The following is a 14,787-nucleotide window of genomic DNA, read 5'->3' on the forward strand; positions in this document are numbered from 1 at the left end:
ACAGTTGTGTTTGAGTCGGTGAAATCACTTTTATAAAACAATATTTATTTGTACTTCTTCAGACACTTGGAGACCTCAAATCTGAATTGTTTTTGTTTGAATATCTGTAGAACGTTTCGACTAAAACATTACAAATGTGTTGATATTACCTCTTAATAAAAGGCAAATTGCTCAGAGTAGTAGTAGCAACTAGGACCTCTGTTTTTCTATACTTCGAGTTGCAGCATATTCTGAAGTTTTGTAGAACTGTAAAATAATTGCCACTATGTAAGGTGCAGTGTAATTTTCTGGAAAGCTGAAATGCTGACATTCTCTCCCCAAGATTATTTTTCTTGGCCTTTTTTGGTTATCCACGTATCTCTAGAGTTTACCTGAACTCATTGAATAGTTTTATAGGTTGATGGACCTGTTTGTTAAATTAAGTGAAACAAACAGAAATTTAGATAAAATGTAGGCATAAAAAAGAGAAATAAGATGAATGGTGGAAAGACGGCCGAAAGAAGTGGAGTTCGAGACTGAAAATGTAATGATGGTAACTCATAAATGTAGGAAGTTGGCTCTGTATGCACTATTTCAAAGTAAGGAATAGTATGCACAGAGTCCAAGAGTTCCCCTTAGAGGTAAGATAGTGGCAAAAAGAGATAATACTAATGCTCTATTTTGTGGTAGTGTGGTCGAGCAGTAGGCTTATCAAAGGAGTAGTGTTAAGCATTTGTTGTACATACACACAGGCAATAAATGAGGAACACACACTCAAACGATTCCAGGCCAATAGGTTTTTGTTATAGAAAAATATATTTTCTTAGTTTATTTTAAGAACCACAGGTTCAAATTCTACATGTAATATCTCATTTGAAAGGTATTGCAGGTAAGTACTTTAGGAACTTTGAATAATTACAATAGCATATATACTTTTCACATAAAACACATTTAGCTGTTTTAAAAGTGGACACAGTGCAATTTTCACAGTTCGTGGGGGAGGTAAAGTATTGTTAGGTTTTGCAGGTAAGTACACCACCTACGGGGTTAAGATTGGGGTCCAAGGTAGCCCACCGTTGGGGGTTCAGAGCAACCCCAAAGTCACCACACCAGCAGCTCAGGGCCGGTCAGGTGCAGAGTTCAAAGTGGTGCCCAAAACACTTAGGCTTCAATGGAGATAAGGGGTGCCCCGGTTCCAGTCTGCCAGCAGGTAAGTACCCGCGTCTTGAGGGCAGACCAGGGGGGTTTTGTAGGGCACCGGGGGGGACACAAGTCCACACAGGAAGTACACCCTCAGCAGCGCGGGGGCGGCCGGGTGCAGTGTCCAAACAAGCGTCGGGTTCGCAATGTAAATCCATGGGAGACCAGGGGGTCTCTTCAGCGGTGCAGGCAGGCAAGGGGGGGGCTCCTCGGGGTAGCCACCACCTGGGCAAGGGAGAGGGCCTCCTGGGGGGTCACTCCTGCACTGGAGTTCCGATCCTTCAGGTGCTGGGGGCTGCGGGTGCAGGGTCTTTTCCAGCCGTCGGGATTTTAGAGTCAGGCAGTCGCGGTCAGGGGGAGCCTCAGGATTCCCTCTGCAGGCGTTGCTGTGGGGGCTCAGGGGGGGACATCTTTGGTTACTCACAGTCTTGGAGTCGCCGGAGGTCCGCTGTCCTCTGGAGTTTCTTGTTCCTCTTGAAGCAGGGCAGTCCTCTGAGGATTCAGAGGTCGCTGGTCCTTGAGAAAGCGTCGCTGGAGCAGGTTTCTTTAGAAGGCAAGAGACAGGCCGGTAGGACTGGGGCCAAAGCAGTTAGTGTCTTCTTTCTTCTTCTGCAGGGGTTTTCAGCTCAGCAGTCTTCTTCTTCGGTAAGTTGCAGGAATCTAAATCTTTAGTTTCAGGGGAGCCCTTAAATACAAAATTTAAGGGCGTGTTTAAGTCTGGGGGGTTAGTAGCCAATGGCTACTAGCCCTGAGGGTGGGTACACCCTCTTTGTGCCTCCTCCCAGAGGGAGGGGGTCACATCCCTAATCCTATTGGGGAATCCTCCGTCTGCAAGATGGAGGATTTCTAAAAGTTAGTCACTTCAGCTCAGGACACCTTAGGGGCTGTCCTGACTGGCCAGTGACTCCTCCTTGTTATTCTCATTATTTCCTCCGGCCTTGCCGCCAAAAGTGGGGGCCGTGGCCGGAGGGGGCGGGCAACTCCACTAGCTGGAGTGTCCTGCGGTGCTGGAACAAAGGGGTGAGCCTTTGAGGCTCACCGCCAGGTGTGACAGCTCCTGCCTGGGGGAGGTGTTAGCATCTCCACCCAGTGCAGGCTTTGTTACTGGCCTCAGAGTGGCAAAGGCACTCTCCCCATGGGGCCAGCAACATGTCTCGGTTGTGGCAGGCTGCTGGAACCAGTCAGCCTACACAGATAGTCGGTTAAGGTTTCAGGGGGCACCTCTAAGGTGCCCTCTGGGGAGTATTTCACAATAAAATGTACACTGGCATCAGTGTGCATTTATTGTGCTGAGAAGTTTGATACCAAACTTCCCAGTTTTCAGTGTAGCCATTATGGTGCTGTGGAGTCTGTGTTTGACAGACTCCCAGACCATATACTCTTATGGCTACCCTGCACTTACAATGTCTAAGGTTTGGCTTAGACACTGTAGGGGCACAGTACTCATGCACTGGTGCCCTCACCTATGGTATAGTGCACCCTGCCTTAGGGCTGTAAGGCCTACTAGAGGGGTGACTTATCTATACTGCATAGGCAGTGTGAGGTTGGCATGGCACCCTGAGGGGGGAGTGCCATGCCGACTTACTCGTTTTGTTCTCACCAGCACACACAAGCTGGTAAGCAGTGTGTCTGTGCTGAGTGAGGGGTCCCCAGGGTGGCATAAGATATGCTGCAGCCCTTAGAGACCTTCCCTGGCATCAGGGCCCTTGGTACCAGGGGTACCAGTTACAAGGGACTTACCTGGATGCCAGGGTGTGCCAATTGTGGAATCAAAAGTACAGGTTAGGGAAAGAACACTGGTGCTGGGGCCTGGTTAGCAGGCCTCAGCACACTTTCAATTCAAAACATAGCATCAGCAAAAGCAAAAAGTCAGGGGGTAACCATGCCAAGGAGGCATTTCCTTACAATAAACACACATTATAGTGCAGACGATTAAAGATGAAGTGTAATGTTCATCTTATGTAGAGCCAGGAGGTAAGAGTGAAAATCAAAGTGATGAGAGTAGACCAAACCATAAGGAAAATTAGGGAATTGCATTGTTTAATTTTGCTTTTTCAGTCAGTTTTGCATTTATTTATTGTTTCTGCTCGCAATTTAGTATATCTGAGTGGTGCCAGATAATAGTTTTGGCATGACCTTTACTTCACTAGCCATTAAAACCACCTGCCTTATTTAAGGGGGTTTTCCTCAGGTTGGCTGTGCATTTTTCAAAAAGGTTTTGTAGTAAATAGAACAACCCCCACCTTGCCTCCTCACCCTCTCCGGATTTTCCAATACTGAGGGTTTTGGTGATTCTGGGGATGAGAAAAATCCTGGCCATTACAAGTGTTGGACTCTCAATGTCGCCTTAGAAGTTAGGAACTACTGGGGAATCAGTAATTCTGGGTCAGATTCGTGTCCCTTTCTTCCTTTCTCCTTGTATTTTAACACGTATGTATCAGCTGCTTTATGCAGCTGTAATAGATCTGCATAAACACAGCAGACCACAGAATTCTAGTAGGAGCATGTTACTGAGCCCATCAGATTTAAGAGACCACTCGTAATGAGGGCCATAGTAAAGTAGGTATTAGGTTGATCCAGACTGTTTGTACTTCAAAGTCTCCTTTAATTTTCTCATCTGTAACAAAGCAGTAACGCAATCTGCCAGCAGACTTGATCAGGCAGAAGGCTTCCAATGTTGTTAATCTCAAAAGGCTTTATTTGTATCTGCCTCCTGCCTCCTAAAATCTCCTCTTTTTCAATGTAAGTCAGTGGGGAAAATCAATTCCCCAGTTTTTTCCCCCCAAAATCTCCCTCTTACCAAGTTCAAAATGTTGGTAAGTATGGTACGTTGGATCACGGAGGGCAGGTGGAATGGGTTAGAGACCATGCCCTCTGTAACAGAGGGCAGGGGAGAGATGAGCAGGGGCACCAAACCGATCTTACAGGGCAAGCATCACGTTGCAGCAGCACAGTACACCACACACGGCAAGCAGGATGGCGGTGCAGTACAACGGACCATGGAAAGCAATAGAGAGGGGATAGGGCCTTGCACATGGACAACAGGAGGGACAGTCAGTTGGATCATGAAGGGCAGGAGGGAGGGGGCAGTTGAAGCACATCTGACCATGCAGGGTAGGAGGGAGGGGGGCTAGTGCATTGACTTTGACAGCAGAGGGGGAGGGAGGAGGTGGATGTGTCAGCAAGCTAACTGTTCAGGGCAGGCGGGATGTGCAGTGGCAGAACAGTGGCCATACAGGGCTGTAGTGAGGGAGCAGGGGCATGGACCTGAACAGTGGAGGGCAAGAAAAAAGGGGGTAGGCGGGGTTGTTAGGAGCAGCAAGCTTGAGTGAGGGCAGCACAATGCAAGGCAAGGCTTCTAACCCCCTCCCCCCTCCTCATCCCAGTGCATTGCGATTAACATCTTATTCAAAGTTAAATAATACTTGAAATTCACGGAAAAAGATGAAGGTTACAGGGATGTTATGGTTAGGAAATGGAATATAAAAACCTTAAAAATTCACTACAAAAACAGGTTACAGGGACGTTATAGTTAAGTCCAGATTTTACATGCACAAAACCATAGAAATTCAGCTGTTATAATTAGTTATTTGAAGTAACTATAGCTAGTGCCCTAAGGTAACTATAACTTGCTCCTTTGCCATGCACTGCTGATTACCCCAGATATTACATCACTGATTACCTCGTCTATGACATCATTGATAGAATCACTAACATTTGCAGTAAAAGTATTGATAAGAAAACTGTGCATGGCGAGGGTGTGAGTTATAGTTACTTTACGGCACAAGTTATAGTTACTTGAAATAACTCTAATTATAAAAGCTGAATTTTTCTATAATTTTGCGCGCGCCAAATCCAAACCCAACTATAACATCACTTTAATCCTTGGTTTTTAAATGAATATATATAATTTAGTTTTATGTATAGGTTTATATTGTTATGTGTTCTATAAATTATGTCTTTTTTAATTGGTTTTTAAGTTACTATTTTTATACATTTTGTAATTTAAAATTTTACGTTATTTGGTTTATTTTATTTTAGTTATTTTCAGTGTGTTTTTTAAATCTAATATTGAAGTGTGGTTGCATGAGTGTGTATATATACATAATTCCACAGTGTGGCACAATCACACGAGGAAGAGCGATGCATTTCAACCCAACACAAGTCTTTTTCACGATATGTGTCTTTGTAAACAGTGACGTGTATTTACAGATTACATGACAAGTGAAAAAGGACTTAGTACGCAGACAGTGTTAAAAGACTAAACAAAACCAACCCTTCTTAGTAAAATTAAGATAATGCTTCTCCTATGCCAAAGAATATTTATCAAATACATTTCAGATTTCAATAACATTGTGTGCCATTCCAGATGTTCTCTTTTGGGGAAAAAAATGTTTTTGGTTTAAAAAAGGGCACAATTCATTCAGGTTGTACTCCATGTGAGCAGAATCAGTTTAAGTTTGTTATACACAAAAAAACTCCACATTGCATCATCTACTATAATGTTTTCAGAACCTAAGTTGCAATTGTTGACAAGTGTACTCTTTGAATATAACATAAGCGTACTCCACTTTGATCAGCCTCATGCTACCCAATATTAAGCATTATTTCTGTCCATTTTTTATCTTCTAATCAAGGCGTATGTTGTACATCATTTATGAGTACCTTTTGTGCCATAATCTCAATAAAATGGGGTCCAACTGATTAAACATGTTGTCCTACTAAATCTGGGCTTTATCCTAGACCCAAAACAAATCTAAAACAAAAGACAAAGTCTAATGCCTAAGTGGGTCATGCACTCACAAAAGGGACATAAAGGTGATGTTAACTGAAGTAAGGTAGTCCACACAGCAGTGCTTTTTCCCACTTTCCACATTAGGATACTATTGGATCCTGTTCTGAGTCACAAATGCGAGCTGCGGATTCAATCCTAGAGTGAGGACTGTATAAAATAAGTTGGACACACATGAACACAGGGCAATAAAGGTTTAAAAACACCTTAGACGTGATCAAACATTGCCCATCCCCCTATAATTCTCAATTTAAAACACTGCATATAATCAGAAAACTGCAGCTAAGGCATGGCAGATGTCTTTAACTTGTGTCTAGATTCACATATGGATGTTCAACAACATTCAGACCCTTAGATTAACACATTTCTAGATCAGTTAGATCACGTGACTCCAATCTGTGACGGGGGGCGGCTCCTTATCTCCTTCCCTTATGTTCCTTGGTATCCTGTCATTACCACAAAAGGTTGCTTTACTCCATTTCGACTTGTGGCATATCTCAATGTCTGTTGCAGCCCGATATTCCTGATCTTTGATGGTAATGGCCCTTGGATGTTCTAAACTATTTTTTTTCATAGCAAAAGTGGTACTACCTATGTACGTCTTGGGAAAAAGGCCTGATATCTTATAGATAGCAAAATCAGATGTACAAGTCAGATATTGATTAACCCTGTACTTTTCTATGTAGATCCTCATAGTCTGCAACTTTAGAACTATATCTACATGTTGTGCAACCTCCACATGGGTAAAAACACAGGTATTTTGTTTTCCTTCATTGTGCCAGCAAAGTGGGAGCGTACTATCATACATTTTATGGTCTTACATAGTCTTTTTACACCATGCAATGAGTCCTTTTTAACTTTTCCTGTAATGTGTAAAAACACACCACTTTTTATAAAGAAACCTGCTGTGAGAAAGACTTGAGACAAACTGTGTCAGTCTTCCTGTGTGCAGCAATAAAATGATTATACAGCAACTGACATTCTCTCGCCTAAGTATGCCCCGTGGTGTCGTTTTGGCTTTTGGAGCTGCTTTGCATGCTCTGCGTTGGCAAACCAGCTGTGAGGCAAACAAGATGGGCATAGGGCTTTTGGATATATTTGAGATGTGTGTGTGTGTGTGTGTGTGTGTATATATGTTCGATAGCATGTGTAGCTGCAGATACACATGCTGTGCACAGTCCGCCATCTGGTGTTGGGCTCGGAGTGTTACAAGTTGTTTTTCTTCGAAGAAGTCTTTTCGAGTCATGAGACCGAGGGACTCCTCCCATTTCGAGTTCATTGCGCATGGGCGTCGACTCCATCTTAGATTGGTTTTTTTCCGCCATCGGGTTCGGACGTGTTCCTTTTCGCTCCGTGTTTCGGGTTGGAAAGTTAGTTAGAATCTCGGAAAAAAAACGTCGGTATTGTTTGCGTTCGGTATCGGGTTAGTTAGAACAAATCAACACCGAATTCTGAAGAGCTCCGGTGGCCCTTCGGGGTTTTTTCGATCCCCCATCGGGGCCTGGTCAGCCCGGCCACGTGCGACTTCAAGGCTCATGGAACGGACCCCATTCCGCTTCTGCCCAAAATGCCATCACAAGTATCCGTATACGGATCACCATCTGGTCTGTAACTTGTGCTTGTCCCCCGAGCACAAGGAGGATACTTGTGAAGCCTGTCGAGCGTTTCGGTCGAGGAAGACGCTGAGAGACCGAAGAGCCAGGAGACTACAAATGGCGTCCACGCCGACAGGTCAAGATCGTTTCGAGGAGGAAGAAGAAGCTTTCTCCGTCCACGAGTCGGATTCGGAAGAACTCGACGCCGAAGAAACAACCAAAACCGTGAGTAAGACGTCAAAAATCAAGACTCACGAGAAGTCTACAAAAGCCCAGGGGACGCCACCGCCAACAGGCCATGGCTTAACCCAAAAAATAGGTGACCCATCCAAGGCACCGAAAAAGGGCATGCTAGTGTCGAAGTCATCCGACTCCGGTCGAGATACCGCCACACAGCAACCTCGGAGCCGAGACAGCGGCTCTGAGAAACTTCAGCACAGAGACAGCGGCACCGAAGAATTTCGGCACCGAGACACCACGCGGAAAACAAAGAAGGTTTCTTCGGAGCCTAAAAAGACTTCCGAAAAGGTTTTGGTTCCGAAACAGCCAGCCTCGGAGCCGAAAACTAGTTCCTATACAGAGGAACAAGGATTAACCTCCCAATTACACAGATTTGGAGAGGAGCTTCAAGCTGTAGAGCCTGACTACACGCAAAGAAGGCTTCATATTCATGAGGACACAGGGAAGATAACCACTCTTCCCCCAATCAAAATAAAAAGGAAACTTGCCTTTCAACAAAAGGACAAGCAACCACAAGCAAAGGTGGCAAGGAAAACAACCCCACCACCGTCTCCACCACCATCAATACATGCATCACCAGCAACAACTCCACCACTGATGCACTCACCAGCTCATACCACAATGAGTCAGGATGATCCCGATGCATGGGACCGCTACGATGCTCCAGTGTCTGACAATAGCCCAGACTCTTATCCTACAAAACCGTCACCACCTGAGGACAGTACATCCTATACACAGGTGGTCGCAAGGGCAGCCGAGTTTCACAATGTCTCCTTACATTCGGAACCAATTGAGGATGACTTTCTCTTTAACACCCTATCCTCCACCCATAGCCAGTATCAATGCCTTCCCATGCTCCCAGGAATGCTAAGACATTCAAAACACATTTTTCAGGATCCAGTTAAAGGCAGAGCCATAACTCCAAGGGTGGAGAAAAAATATAAGCCACCGCCCACAGATCCAATATATATATTACAACACAACTAACACCAGACTCAGTAGTTGTGGGGGCAGCTCGTAAGAGAGCCAACTCTCATACCTCAGGCGACGCACCACCTCCAGACAAGGAGAGCCGCAAACTTGATGCTGCGGGAAAAAGGGTTGCAGCACAAGCAGCAAATCAGTGGCGTATTGCCAATTCACAAGCACTTTTGGCAAGATACGACAGGGCTTACTGGGATGAAATGCAACATTTCATCGAACACTTACCCAAGGAGTTCCAAAAAAGAGCGCAACAGGTGGTGGAAGAGGGACAAAGTATCTCAAATAATCAGATACGGTCTTCCATGGATGCAGCAGATACAGCTGCAAGGACAATAAACACTGCAGTCACAATACGAAGGCACGCATGGCTGCGCACTTCTGGGTTCAAACCGGAAATCCAGCAGGCTGTGCTCAATATGCCGTTTAATGAACAGCAATTGTTTGGGCCGGAGGTAGACACTGCCATCGAAAAACTAAAAAAAGACACTGATACAGCCAAAGCCATGGGCGCACTCTACTCCCCGCAGAGCAGAGGCACATTTCGGAAAACACCTTTTAGGGGAGGGTTTCGAGGTCAACCCACAGAAACCACAACCTCACAAACAAGGCCTACCTACCAGGGTCAATATCAAAGGGGAGGTTTTCGGGGGCAATTTAGAGGGGGCCAATTCCCCAAAAATAGAGGAAAATTCCAAGGCCCCAAAACCCCTCAAAATAAGCAGTGACTCACAAGTCACACACCCCCATCACATAACACCTGTGGGGGGAAGACTAAGCCAATTTTACAAACTTTGGGAGGAAATAACAGACACTTGGGTCTTAGCAATTATCCAGCATGGTTATTGCATAGAATTTCGCCAATTCCCTCCAAACGTCTCACCGAAAACACACAATATGTCAAAACAACATATAGATCTTCTAGGACTAGAAGTTCAAGCATTGCTACAAAAGGACGCAATAGAATTGGTACCAATTCAACAGAAAAACACAGGAGTTTACTCACTGTACTTTCTAATACCCAAAAAGGACAAAACTCTGAGACCAATACTAGATCTCAGAACACTAAATACCTACATCAAATCAGACCACTTTCACATGGTCACGTTACAAGACGTAATCCCACTGCTCAAACAGCAAGACTACATGACAACATTAGATCTAAAAGATGCGTATTTCCATATACCAATACATCCTTCACACAGGAAATACCTAAGGTTCGTATTCCAAGGAATACATTACCAATTCAAAGTGTTGCCATTCGGAATAACAACTGCGCCAAGAGTTTTTACAAAATGCCTGGCAGTAGTAGCTGCACATATCAGAAGGCAGCAAATACATGTGTTCCCATACTTAGACGACTGGTTAATCAAAACCAACACGCTAAGACAATGTTCACAGCACACAAACTACGTCATACAGACCCTTCACAGGCTAGGTTTCTCGATCAACTACGCGAAGTCACACCTTTTGCCGTGTCAAACACAGCAATACTTAGGAGCGACAATCAACACAGCAAAAGGGATTGCCACTCCAAGTCCACAAAGGGTTCAAACATTTCACAAGGTAATACAGGCCATGTATCCAACACAAAAGATACAAGTCAAAATGGTAATGAAACTCCTAGGCATGATGTCTTCATGCATAGCCATTGTCCCTAACGCAAGATTGCACATGCGGCCCTTACAACCGTGCCTAGCATCACAATGGTCACAAGCACAGGGTCAACTTCTAGATCTGGTGTTGATAGACCGCCAAACATACATCTCGCTTCTATGGTGGAACAGTACAAATTTAAACAGAGGGCGGCCTTTCCAAGACCCAGTGCCACAATACGTCATAACGACGGATGCTTCCATGACAGGGTGGGGAGCACACCTCAATCAACACAGCATCCAAGGACAATGGGACATACATCAGAGGCAGTTTCACATAAATCACTTAGAACTGTTAGCAGTATTCTAGCGCTGAAAGCATTTCAACCCATAACCCAAAAATACATTCTTGTCAAAACAGACAACATGACAACAATGTATTATCTAAACAAACAAGGAGGGACACACTCGACACAGTTGTGCCTCCTAACACAAAAAATATGGCATTGGGCGATTCACAACCACATTCGCCTAATAGCACAATTTATTCCAGGGATTCAGAACCAGTTGGCAGACAATCTCTCTCGAGATCACCACAAACCCACGAATGGGAAATTCACCCCCAAATACTAAACAATTACTTTCAAATTTGGGGAACACCTCAAATAGATCTATTTGCAACAAAAGAAAACTCAAAATGCCAAAACTTCGCATCCAGGTACCCACAAGATCAATCCCAAGGCAATGCTCTATGGATGAACTGGTCAGGGATATTTGCGTACGCTTTTCCCCCTCTCCCTCTCCTTCCATATCTAGTAAACAGGTTGAGTCAAAACAAACTCAAACTCATACTAATAGCACCAACATGGGCAAGGCAACCTTGGTACACAACACTACTAGACCTTTCAGTAGTACCTCATGTCAAACTACCCAACAGACCAGATCTGTTAACACAACACAAACAACAGATCCGACATCCAAATCCAGCATCGTTGAATCTAGCAATTTGGCTCCTGAAATCCTAGAATTCGGGCACTTAGACCTCACACAGGAATGTATGGAGGTCATAAAACAAGCTAGAAAACCTACCACTAGACACTGCTATGCAAATAAGTGGAAAAGATTTGTTTATTACTGCCATAATAATCAAATTCAACCTTTACACGCATCTGCAAAAGAAATAGTAAGATACTTACTACATTTGCAAAAATCTAACCTAGCTTTCTCTTCCATTAAAATACATCTTACGGCAATTTCTGCTTACCTACAAATTACGCACTCAATTTCATTGTTTAGGATACCAGTCATAAAGGCGTTTATGGAAGGCCTAAAGAGAATTATACCACCAAGAACACCACCAGTTCCTTCATGGAACCTCAACATTGTCCTAACACGACTCATGGGTCCACCTTTTGAGCCCATGCACTCTTGTGAAATGCAATACTTAACGTGGAAAGTTGCATTTTTAATTGCCATCACATCTCTAAGAAGAGTGAGTGAGATTCAAGCATTTACCATTCAAGAACCATTTATTCAAATACACAAAAATAAAGTTGTTCTACGGACCAATCCTAAATTTTTACCAAAAGTAATCTCACCGTTCCACCTAAATCAAACGGTAGAATTACCAGTGTTCTTCCCACAACCAGATTCGGTAGCCGAAAGAGCACTACATACATTAGACATCAAAAGAGCACTAATGTACTACATTGACAGAACAAAACTAATTCGAAAGACAAAACAATTATTTATCGCCTTTCAAAATCCTCATACAGGAAATCCAATTTCAAAACAAGGCATTGCTAGATGGATAATTAAGTGCATTCAAACCTGATATCTTAAAGCTAAAAGAGAACTGCCTATTACACCAAAGGCACACTCAACCAGAAAGAAAGGTGCTACCATGGCCTTTCTAGGAAATATTCCAATGAACGAAATATGTAAGGCAGCAACATGGTCTACGCCTCATACATTTACCAAGCACTACTGTGCAGATGTGCTAACTGCACAACAAGCAACAGTAGGTCAAGCTGTATTAAGAACATTATTTCAAACTACTTCAACTCCTACAGGCTGAACCACCGCTTTTGGGGGAGATAACTGCTTACTAGTCTATGCACAGCATGTGTATCTGCAGCTACACATGCCATCGAACAGAAAATGTCACTTACCCAGTGTACATCTGTTCGTGGCATTAGTCGCTGCAGATTCACATGCGCCCACCTGCCTCCCCGGGAGCCTGTAGCCGTTTAGAAGTAGATCTTAAACATTTGTACATTTGTAAATATATTACTTAAAACTTTATTATGTACATACGCATTCACTCCATTGCATGGGCACTATTACTAGCATACACAACTCCCACCTCACCCTCTGCGGGCAAAACAATCTAAGATGGAGTCGACGCCCATGCGCAATGGACTCGAAATGGGAGGAGTCCCTCGGTCTCGTGACTCGAAAAGACTTCTTCGAAGAAAAACAACTTGTAACACTCCGAGCCCAACACCAGATGGCGGACTGTGCACAGCATGTGAATCTGCAGCGACTAATGCCACGAACAGATTGAGCAGCTTACACTGTTCTAATGAGCAACTAGAGTGCTAGATTTCTGAATCTATGCCAAAAGTGTTAATGCCCTCTTGATGGAATAGAAGTGGAAAACTTAAAGGATTTTCTACTGAGGACTCTGCAGTAAATTAGGATATTAGGGAGCCTGGCCCTCCATTTAACCCCCCACCGTACATTGCATTAGGCATCTTAATGTTAAAAAAAACTTTAAAAAACTTAGAAATTCACTGAAAAAAGAAAAGTTTACAGGGACGTTATAGTTATGAAAAGTAATTTTAAAAACTTAGAAGTTCACTAAAAAACAGGGGTTACAGGAGTGTTATAGGTAGGTTAAGATTTTACACACCCAAAACCACAGAAATTAAGCTGTTATTTCAAGTAACTATAACTCTTGCCCTAAGGTAACTATAACTTGTGCTTTTGTCATGCACTGCTAATTACCTGATATATCACTCATGCCATCTTCAACAGCATTGATAATATCACTAACATTTGCAGTAAAATTATTGATGAGAAAACTGTGCATGGAGAGGGCGTGAGCAGGCGAGCAGAGGGTTGGGTAGGTCATCTGCATGTGAAGCTCCACAATCCTCAATGAGCTGAATACTACCTCTGCCTACGACCTATGGGCCCCTGTCCTGACTTTCTGCAGGGCTGCACATCCACACATCGGAAGTTTTTATGTCCATAAAGATACTATAAAAATAGTTTAGATTGTTTAGACTCAACATTAATAGAGGTCATTTGTTACGTCTGTAGTGGTAAATATTAAGGCACCACTTAGCTGTCATTTATATCTCCCAACTAGGGAAGTTTAATTCATTTGTCGCCCTGAAGAAGTGCTGTGGAACTGATTATCCTGGACCAGCAGGTGCAAAACATGTCAAGCTTTATTCACTTTTAACTTTTATGGCTATGTGGGTTCATTTCTTTCCCAGAGTAGCCTTTAATGCCTCTGTTTGAGTGCTTTTTTAATCCCACCAGGAGTACCATGTATTTAAATGACTTTTGGAAACTCCTGGACGGTTTTAGTCGTTCACTTTTCCTTTCACTCACACTTAGCTCTACACATTTGACCCCACATTTTAGGACACACTCACACTTATAGGCTTCTCAATACGGCATCTAATAAAAAGATCTCCGCTAAAGTGACCCTTTGCTGGGTCTACAGGAGTTTGCAGCGCTGGTCCTACGAGGTGCATCCAGCTGATAAAGCATGACATCTCTTATTGGAATGTGTGAGGGCACCAAAAATCAAGAGAGTAGTTCCCTGACTGCTTGACCTGCGTGAGTATGTAGCCTTCTAGTATCTTCTCTGTCCCTCTATTTTTTAAGCATTGTACGGAGACAGGATTCTGGACCTTTTTGGCTCCAGTACCCCCCCCCCCCAATGTATTTGGAGTTTTGTTTGATCCACTAACATACATTTGATTGTAGGGTGCTCACAAGGGGATCGGCCCTGTGGCCAACCTCCCACTGTGCATGTACTTTGGCCTGGTGCGGTGGGGGACTGTGCACTGCATGGTATTGGATGTCCGCAGGGAGGCGTTGGAGGTCCACAGCGTGGGGTTAAGCCAACCCTTGTCTGCGTGCGGCATGAGGTTGGCTTTACATATTGTAATGAAATATTACTTTGTTATTCACAAAAAAACTCTAAGGTTAAAGTGACATTACAGTTAGGAATTAATTATATCTTACATTATTTTTTAAAGTTAGAAATTCAATGAAAAACCAAGAGTTTAAGTAATGTTATAGTTAGATGAAAATCTCACTGCAACATAATGTTTTAAGCGAAAAAAAAAAAAAAAAAACAGACATTCACCTGTTAGTTATCTCC

General features: G+C 43.5%; 1 protein-coding gene across 1 annotated transcript in view; it reads left to right on the top strand.

Annotated features, from left to right (window-relative positions):
* The window catches only part of R3HCC1 (R3H domain and coiled-coil containing 1), a 287,331-nt gene that overhangs the window by 148,088 nt on the left and 124,456 nt on the right, over positions 1-14,787 (top strand). The window lies entirely within an intron of this gene.

Source organism: Pleurodeles waltl, chromosome 11, assembly GCF_031143425.1.
Source record: "Pleurodeles waltl isolate 20211129_DDA chromosome 11, aPleWal1.hap1.20221129, whole genome shotgun sequence".
NCBI lineage: Eukaryota > Metazoa > Chordata > Amphibia > Caudata > Salamandridae > Pleurodeles > Pleurodeles waltl.